The following is a 7,761-nucleotide window of genomic DNA, read 5'->3' as shown; positions in this document are numbered from 1 at the left end:
GCTATAGGCACATATCAGTGTGGACGAGCCACATCCCAAGTGCTCAATGGCCACTGGATTGGACAGCACCGTTTTAAATGTTTGATGGGGAAATTGCTCAGATCTAAATTAGAAAACCGTCGGCAATACGCAAGTACAAATTAAATATTTTTATCAGCAAGGGAAACATATTAAATTCTTACCTGTTCACTTCTGTCCTTGGCTGGTGAGGTGGTGGGGGAGACTCCAGCCAGCTTTAGACGAGAGCTACCCCTTCTCCACCTGGGTCAGAAGACGGTGCGCTGCGTACGAAGTATCGCGGATTGAAACAGCTAGGCAGGCGTCCTCAAACTACGGCCCGCGGGCCACATGCGGCCCGCCGAGGACATGTATCCGGCCCGCCAGGTGCCGCTGTCTGTCCTGCTTAGCAGCCAACGCGTCCCGGGCCCGCAGTGCGCATAGGAATTTGTTCATAGTTTTTTTTTTTTAAACTATAGTCCGGCCCTCCAACGGTCTGAGGGACAGTGAACTGGCCCCCTGTTTAAAAAGTTTGAGGACCCCTGTTACAGGCTCATCAACGTGGGTCATGGTGAATGCATAGTTCATACGTCCTAAGAGGAAAAGGAACTCGTAACAACTAGAGAATTACTGAGAGAACTAAAACAAACCTGCTCCCCAAGTGCTAAGGTTTACGAACATTTACAGAGGCCAGCTCTGGCTAAGAACCAGGCTCTGGCTGGAAAGTTACAATGTCCAGACATACCCCCCAGGCTCTATCCTCACGCTTGTAGTTTTATTAAATTCATAGCTGCCCTCTCCTCCGCCCCAGTGTCTGCCCGACCTGTGTGCATTTCACTGGTTTCCGATGAGTGTGTCTTACCAGCTGAGCTCACGTGCCCGGAATCTTGTTCATTGAGATTCTGGAAAAGGGACCTACCTCTGACCACGGCAGACCTTGTCTCGTTGTACAAAGGACCAGGCAGGTGCCAGTGGGGTCAGGAAAGCCGGTGTGCCAGTTCAGTGTAAGCCAATCAAGTGGCCACCAGTGCCCCCAACCTATGAAGACTCTAAGCACTAACACCACTTTCTTTCTTGGCTGAAGACAATTAGCACAAATCAAAATACAACGTTTAGGCAAAATTCATGAGGACCGGATCGGGCAGCCTTGGGCCCAATGGACTATGGCCAAATTGGGAGCTGCTCTGGTTGGAAGATCACTTTGATCGAGATCCAGCTGAACTGGAACAATCTTCGCCGACATTATTTTAAAACGCAGTGCAAACATCTGCTTCAGATTTGTGAGTGCTGGCTTGTCTCACACTATTGCCATTACTGGGTTGAGTGTCATTATTTTACAAGTCCTGCGATATTGCTGAGACAAACTCCCCCTTCTCCATTTTCCAGGGCGGGGGGGGGGGACCCCCAAATACAAGGATTTGCCGCCTCCTCAGAGTATCACCCATCTGGCCCCTTCTGTGGGGAAAAGGGGAGGTGGTATGGGCGGGGGGCCCACAGCAAAGCTTCTGTGCTGTTTGCCAGTGTGAGTCCTTCATCAGGGAAAACGTGGGCTGGATAAAGTGTTGCAAAAGTCCCTGGAATGCCATGTTGCGAAGTCTGGGCTGTGCCATTCCCCGCCCATGATTAATCTAATTTGTAACAAAGGAGGGAGCCCGAAGGAGGAGGGTTCTGCAGAACGTCTCACTTAGTCACAGAAAGCCCCCTGCTACCACTGGGTAAACACACGTGCTGCTTATTAGGAAAGAGGCCCTGGCCGGCCGCCTCCTGAGAGGGAAAGGGTTTGAAGTGGACGTGCCGCTGCCATGAATCCGTTGTTTTTCAAAGGGCCAGGAGCTCCCCCAGGAAGACAGGGGCCGGTTTATGGCCCTCAGCCTGACCATGGATGAAATTCTCTGTTGTTTTACTCCTGAGACAGAAGGAACCTTCTAAATTTAGACTTTTAAGACGAAAAGAAACCAGCAGAGAGCTGAGAAATTGGTTGTGTATGGCAATCGATTGCAGAGAAAAGAAAAGGGCTCTGTGGGGGAAAAATGAAATTAGATTTGAACCTTGGTTCGTATACTGGACTCCCTATGGCTTGAAGCCTTTATTTGTAAATGATAAAAGCTGTGCAGTTAATAGAGACATTGTAGGAGGATATGTTTGGACTTAGAAAATGAATTAAATATTTCTATGCAACAGAGAACACCATGAAAAAACTAACAGATCGCAAATTAAGAGAAAATATTAGTTTATTTTATTGATATTAATAAATGTTATTAATATCTTGACTATTTTAGAAACTCCTGCAAATCAACATGAAACCCAATGGTAAATGCACAGAGGATTCGACATGCAGTCCACAAAAGAAAAAAGCTATGTAGCTCGCAAGCAGGTAAAGAAATACTCAAATTTGTCAGTAACAGAGAACCATCCTATATAATAAAAACCCAGAGACCGAATGGCGGAACGACCAGAACGACTGGTCAACCAGTTGCTATGATGCACACTGACCACCAGGGGGCAGACGCTCAATGCAGGAGCTGGTGGTCAGTGCGCTACCACAGTGGGAGTGCTGTGCAGCTGACGGGGATGAGCGGCTGCTCCTGCGCCAACCCCGGGCTTATGGGCAGGAACCTGGGCTGTGATCATTGCCTCCTCGCCCCAGGCTCCTCCTCCTCGCTCCCTGATGCCTCCTCCGGACCCCCACAGGTCGTGCAGCACGGCCGCGGGGCTCACAGAGCTGACCCCAGAGGCTGGGAGGCGGGTTCGTGGCCGCTGCAGGACTGAGGCCTACTCTGCCGCCTCTCAGTGCTGTTATTCCTGGGTCCGGCCCCAACCGGGTCCCCTGGAGAGGCGAGTGCTCCGGCTCCACGGAAGATGCCGGACCAGTGAGCAGCCACTCAGAGGGCGGGTCCACAACCACTGGGCTGACTGGGATGAGCGGCTCTCCCACAGCGGCCGATCCCCGCAGGCCACGCCCTCCCCCAGTGCACGAATCCCGTGCACCGGGCCTCTAGCAAAAACAATAATGAGATATCAATTTACATCCATAGATGGGACAACTAGAAAGCTGGACGCAGGGGAATGCAGGAATCCTCATGTACCACTTCCAATTGTATATAAGGTAAATAATGTACAGACATTCCAGACAAAAAATTTGCTAGCCTTTAGTCCAGAGGTGGGCAAACTTTTTGACTCGAGGGCCACCATGGGTTCTTAAACTGGACCGGAGGGCCGGAACAAAAGCATGGATGGAGTGTTTGTGTGAACTAATATAAATTCAAAGTAAAGGAGCGGAGGGGAGAGCAAGAGAACCCTCTGCTCTTTCGGCTCCGCGGGCCGGATAGAACAGCCGAACGGGCCGGATCCGGCCCTCGGGCCGTAGTTTGCCCACGGCTGCTTTAAAGTGCCCCATTACGACAGTCCTCAAATCAAAGGATTCACAGCCAACACCCTGGAATGATTGCCTCTGATAACTGGTGGGAGCGGGGGGATGGGGACGAGACAAGCAAGAGGGAGCCTTTAACAGACCACAACGAAAGTGCCATGAACTGAGGATTGTGATGAGCCCAACCCAGACGTCTGCATCTAAAAGTGTTCAGAGCCCTAGCCAGTTTGGCTCAGTAGACAGAGCGCCGGCCTGTGGACTAAAGGGTTCCAGGTTTGATTCCGGTCAAGGGCACATCCCTGGGTTGTGGGCTCGATCCCCAGTAGGGGGCGTGCAGGAGGCAGCCAATCAATAATTTTCTCTCATCATTGATGTTTCTATCTCTCTCCCTTCTCCCTTTCTTTCTGAAATCAATAAAAAAAAAAATTTAAAGGTAAAATAAAATAGAAGTGTATAGAGAGCCCTAGCCGGTGTTGCTCAGTGGCTAGAGCACTGGCTTGCGGACTGAAGGGTCCCAAGTTCTATTCAGGTCAAGGGTCCATGCCCAGATTGTGGGCTTGATCCCCAGTAGGGAGGGAGCAGGACGCAGCCGATCAAGGATTCTTTTTCATCATTGATGTTTCTCTCTCTGTCTCTCCCTCTCCCTTCCTCTCTGAAATCAATAAAAATATATTCTAAAAAAAAGAAAGTAAATAAAAGTGGAGGGAGAAAAACAAAGCTGGAAAACCCTTTAGAGTCTTGTACCTCGGAGTGCTGAATTTCCCACTTACTTAAAAAATAGCAAAAACAAGACAATGATGAATTTCTGGCAGAAAAGAAGCCTCGCTGAATCTTTGGCCAAGGGTTCCTCCGAAGCTTTGCCGACCTGTGGAAACTTCTGCGTGAAAAGCAGCAGCTCCAGCTTTTGCAACGGTAATCTAAACAAGGCTCTGCCTTCTGAAAGCTCCACAGGCTTTTCATTTCAGTTTGTATTATAAAAACAATTCTGTGTCATCTTCTACAGCATAAAATCTACACTAATAAAGGGGTAATGTGCTGATTAGACCAAGAGACCTTCCGAGAGACCTTCCGGACAAAGCCATGGGGGCAGGGCCGAGGCAGAGGCGGTTAGGGGTGATCAGGCCAGGAGGGGAGGGCAGTTGAAGGTGATCAGGCCAGCAGGGGGGCAGCTGGGGGCAAGCAGGCCAGCAGTAAGGGGCAGTTGGGGGCAAGCAGGCCGGCAGGGGGGAGGGGGACAGTTGGAGGTGAGCAGGAAGGCAGGCAGAGTGGTTAGGGGCGATCAGGCAGGCAGGCAGGTGAGCGGTTAGGAGCTAGCAGTCCCGGATTGTTAGAGGGATCGGGCCTAAACTGGCAGTCGGACATCCCCTGAGGGGTCCCAGATTGGAGAGGGTGCAGGCCAGGCTGAGGGACAATCCCCCCACCCCATGCATGAATTTCGTGCACTAGGCCACTAGTAATATCGTAAGAGTGTATGCCTTTTTTTTTTTTTAATATATTTTTTATTGATATTTTACAGAGAGGAAGGGAGAGGGATAGAGAGCTAGAAACATCGATGAGAGAGAAACATCGATCAGCTGCCTCCTGCACACCCCCCACTGGGGATGTGCTCGCAACCAAGGTACATGCCCTTGACCGGAATCGAACCCGGGACCCTTCAGTCCGCAGGCCGACGCTCTATCCACTGAGCCAAACTGGTTTCGGCAGTGTATGCCTTTTAACTTTTAGCATTCATACATGTATATGAATGATCTATTTTTGCATACAAATTACTCCGAAACCTAGTGGCTTTAAACAAGCTTTTTTTTTTTTTTTTTTTTTCCATCTGACAGTTTCCAGGGTCAGAAGGCAGGCGTGGTTTGGTTGGATGCTGTGGCACAGGGTCTTCTGAGGTGCAGCCAAGCGGTCATCAGGGCTGCTGTCACCTGAAGGCTGGACTGGGGCTGGAGGGTCTGCTTCCCAGGTGGCCCCTCCCAGGGCTGTAGCTAGGAGGCCTCCGCTCCTTGCCATGTAGACCTCTCCATCAGCCTCTTGCGTGTCCCCATGACATGGCGGCTCACTTCCCTCCTGGTCGTGAGCCAAAGAGAACACCAGGAGACACCAGGGTACTTTTTCCCACCCAGACTTGGAAGCCCCCCCGTCAGCTTCACTGGTGAGTTCCAGCCTGGCCTGTGTGGCTCGGTTGGCTGAGAATCATCCCGTGCACCAGAAGGTTGCCAGTTCGATTCCCGGTTGGGACCCATGCCTAGATTGCGGGCTCGATCCCCAGTGAGGGGGCATGCAGGAGGCAGCCGGTCAATGTTTCTCTCTCACATCAACGTTTCTCTCTCTCTCCCTCTCCCTTCCTGGGTCTCTAAAATGAATTTTTAAAAAACCAGAGGCTTCGAATCTGGCCCCCACTCAAGGAGAGGGAAATTAGGTGCCACCTCCTGAAGGGAAGAGAGTCAAAGAATGAAAGTGAATATTTTAAACCCCCACCACACTCCTCGGGGGCTGCCCCTGGCCGTCCTCACACCCACCTCTACGGTAAGCTCTGCAGCACCCGAGAAGGTTCTCGGTCCATACGGTATATCCTCTCCAACCACCTCCAGGCCTCCTGACACAGGCGCCGGAAAGAACAGCCAGTCAGTGCTTTTGAAACTTGGGGTTTTGACCCATTGGTGTACCTTGGTCAGTTTTTAAATAGATGCGATGAGAAAATTCAGGTGTGTGTTCACATAGGAAGGCTAAGTTTCGTGAAACATTTATTTCAATGTAATTCATTCATTTGCTTAAATATTTGTTGAGGACATACAATGTGCTAGGCACCGTTCTGGATACTTGGGATAAATAGTGAACAAAATAGACAAAGATCCCTGCTCTCCAGGAGCCTACAGGCTGGGACAAAGATTCAGATCATAAAGATAAACATAATAACATCGATTATTTAGCATGCCCGAAGTCTTGCTGGAAAAAGGAACAAGTAAAGCAACATAAGGGGCCTCTGGAGTCAGGGGTGTTAGTTATAATTGTATACGAGGTAAATAAGTAGGCCTCCTTGAGAAAGCAGCAAATGAGCATATGTGTGCATAAGCAAGTGCATATGTATGTGTGCATATACATGTATGTGTGCACCGAGTCTACTACAGAATTGATTTCTGGCTGTGAATGGGAAAGCCATGGCCACTAGCCCACAGTAGGCCCAGGTACGATGGGAAGGAAGAAGGCAGGAAGAATAGGAAAAGGAAAATCTTTTCGTCCCCTCAGCTCCAAGCTCCAGAGCTGGTGCCTCTATGGTGAAGAATGAGGTTGGTGAAGAATAAACTTGCTAAACCTAAACCTTTGAATTAAAAACTCACCCCAACTTTTAGCAAGTTCACTAGTAAGTTCACAATTGCAATGAGCTACTATGTATGTCACATAAAGAACAAACCCAGCCCCACTGGAGTGGCTCAGTGGTTGAGTGTTGACCTATGAACCAGGAAATCACAGTTCTATTCACGGTTGGGGCACATGCCCAGGTTATGGGCTCAATCCCCAGTGTGGGGCATGCAGAAAGTAGCCAATTGATGATTCCCTCTCATCACTGATGTTTCTCTCTCTCTCACTCTCCCTTCCTCTCTGAAATCAATAGAAATATTAAAAAGAAGAAGAAGAAGAAGAAGAAGAACAACAACAACAACAACAACAACAACAACAACAACCCCTGTATGGTAGGGAAGCATGAGCAGGTTCCATCTTGACCAGGTGGGAGGTGGAGCATCATCCCGTGCACCCAAGAGATTCAGGGAATTTTCTGGAAATTGCAGTTCCGGGGGAGACCATGTAGGGAGAAGGATTTCTATTGAGAAGGGAAACGTCCATGCAAAGACCTGGGAGGAGAAAACGTGTGGTGTAGAGAGAAGACGAATACTGTCATTCTCAATTATGGGACAGGAAGGTGCTGAGATCAGAGTCAAGCTGACTTTAAAACCCGTGTCTGGGAATGTGGACTTTGTTCTGAGAGTAACTCGGTGCCATTGCAGGATGTTAAACAGGGAGAAGTTTCCATTTTAGATGAGGAAATACATGTGTGTGTTGCACATAGTAAGGCTATGTTTCACAAAACATTTATTTCAACTTAGGTTCACTCTGGCCAAAGTGAACAGCAATGATCTTCAAAATGCAACATAAGCAACTTACAAGGTATGCAAAAGCGTCTGCTAAAGAGTGGAAAGAACGTATTAGACCTACTTTTCCTGAAAAAAACTATATTAAGTTTTACTATATAATATGTATTTAATCTATTTCATATTTAATCTATGTAATACATAATATTAACATTTAAGCTTCATATTATACTTAATCTATTTAATATATAGATTTTGGCATAGAATTATATTTATTTATCTTTTTAAAAAATATTTTTATTGATTTCG

Source organism: Plecotus auritus (assembly GCF_963455305.1).
Source record: "Plecotus auritus genome assembly, chromosome: 3".
Classification (NCBI taxonomy): domain Eukaryota; kingdom Metazoa; phylum Chordata; class Mammalia; order Chiroptera; family Vespertilionidae; genus Plecotus; species Plecotus auritus.
This window is presented reverse-complemented; position numbering follows the sequence as displayed.